Source organism: Cricetulus griseus, assembly GCF_003668045.3.
Source record: "Cricetulus griseus strain 17A/GY chromosome 1 unlocalized genomic scaffold, alternate assembly CriGri-PICRH-1.0 chr1_0, whole genome shotgun sequence".
NCBI classification, from domain to species: Eukaryota; Metazoa; Chordata; class Mammalia; order Rodentia; family Cricetidae; genus Cricetulus; species Cricetulus griseus.
Window position 1 is genome coordinate 90438496 of NW_023276806.1, and position 2276 is coordinate 90440771.

The 2276-nt window shown below is 42.3% G+C and overlaps 1 pseudogene; it reads left to right on the plus strand.

The window, feature by feature from the left end:
• Positions 1 to 667: 667 nt before the first annotated feature.
• Positions 668 to 1890, plus strand: LOC113832889 (annotated as a pseudogene).
• Positions 1891 to 2276: the final 386 nt, after the last annotated feature.

Here is a 2276-nt window from a genome sequence, read left to right on the forward strand (position 1 = left end):
ACAAGAGTGGACCTGCCCAGTCCAAAAGGCCCACCCCAAGTCTGGACACACCTCATTCTTGGTCCCCCCCTCTGCCCTCGGCCCTTTGCTTAAGGAGACTAAAAGAGAGGGAGAGATGCCACCCACTGGAAGAAGGGATGGGAAGATGACAGAATAAGAGCACACTCAACAGCAGAAAGACCAATATGACACCACCAGAATCTAGGGGCTCTACATCAGCAAGATCTGAAAAGCCCAATGCAGAGAATGAAGAAGAGATGGACCTTAAAAATTATCTTATGAAGATGATAGAGACCATTAAAAAGGAAACAAGAAAATCTCTTAAAGAAATAGAGGAAAAAACAAGCAAAAAATTACATTTAATGAAGGAAAAGAAAAACTAAGAAAAAATTCAAGAAATAAACAAATCTCTTAAAGAATCTAAAGGAAGCCAAGAAAAAACAACCAAACAAATGAAGGAAATAATTCAAACAGTCCAGTTTGAAAGCAGAATTAGAAACAATAAAGAAAACACATTATTAGAAATAGAAACAATAAAGAATGAGGGGATGCTGGAAATAGAAAAGCTGGGTAAACGATCAGGGACTAGTGATGTAAGTATAACCAATAGCAGGCTGCGCTCCTTCCGCTCCTCCGCCTGCTGGGGAGTGCTGCCCAGCAGGCCGCCATGGCGAACTTGGCAGACACCAAGCTGTACAACATCCTGGGCGTCCCTCCTGGCGCCAGCAAGAACGAGCTGAAGAAAGCATACAGAAAGTTAGCCAAAGAATACCATCCTGATAAGAATCCAAACGCTGGAGACAAATTTAAAGAAATAAGTTTTGCATGAAGTATTGTCAAATCCAGAGAAGCGGGAGCTATATGACAGATATGGAGAACAAAGTCTACGTGAAGGCAGCGGCCAAGGCGGTAGCATGGATAACATTTTTTTCTCACATTTTTGGTGGAGGATTGTTTGGCTTCATGGGCAATCAAAGTAGAAGTCGAAATGGCAGAAGAAGGGGCGAAGACATGATGCATCTCTGAAAGTATCTTTAGAAGACCTGTATAATGGCAAGACAACCAAACTACAAGAACGTGCTCTGTAGTGCATGCAGTGGTCAAGGTGGAAAGTCTGGAGCTATTCAGAAATGCAGTGCTTGTCGGGATCGAGGTGTGCGCATTATGATCAGGCTTCTGGCTCCAGGAATGGTGCAGCAGATGCAGTCTGTGTGCTCTGATTGCAATGGAGAAGGAGAGGTCATTAATGAAAAAGACCGCTGTAAAAAATGTGAAGGGAAGAAGGTGATTAAAGAAGTCAAGATTCTTGAAGTTCATGTAGACAAAGGCATAAAACATGGACAGAGAATTACATTCACTGGGGAAGCAGACCAGGCCCCAGGAGTGGAACCTGGAGATATTGTTCTTTTGCAACAGGAAAAAGAACATGAGGTGTTCCAGAGAGATGGGAATGATTTGCATATGACATATAAGATAGGACTTGTTGAAGCTTTATGTGGATTTCAGTTTACATTTAAGCATCTTGACGCTCGTCAGATTGTGTTGAAATACCCCCCTGGCAAAGTAATTGAACCAGGATGTGTTCGTGTTGTTCCAGGTGAAGGAATGCCGCAGTACCATAACCCCTTTGAAAAGGGTGATCTTTACATAAAGCTCAATGTGCAGTTTCCTGAAAACAGCTGAATCAACCCAGACAAGCTTTCTGTATTAGAAGATCTGCCATCTAGACCAGAAGTTCCTAATGTAAGTGGAGAGACAGAAGAAGGAGAGCTTCAGGAATTTGATAGTACTCAAGGCTCTGGAGGTAGTCAGAGGCATGAGGCCTATAATAGCTCTGATGAAGACAGCAGCAGCCATCATGGACCTGAAGTGCAGTGTGCCCATCAGTAAACTGCAGGCAGCTGCACAGGTGGATTTTCTTTCCACATTTGCCGGATTTGCCAGCTGCTGGAGTCCCTGATGAGTCCAGATGAACTGTTGGACATCTGTTGATCTATGTGTAACTTCTAAAATTGGTATAATGTCCACAGAGTGTATAATTTAAACTAACCACAAAGCTTTACGTCTTCATTTCGACTGTTCTGTTGCAGAGTAAAGCACTTGAAATAAGACTCCCTTTCACATGTTGGTTATAAGTTTCAGTCCTGGTATCTGCTTGATTTTTATCAGTTTTGCGTAGATTTTATGTTTCATATTTTAAACTCAAATCCAGCATTGTAAAGTTTCTACAGTTTGTCCTAAAGCTTTGTGTTTGGCTGCACCTGCATAAACTGCTA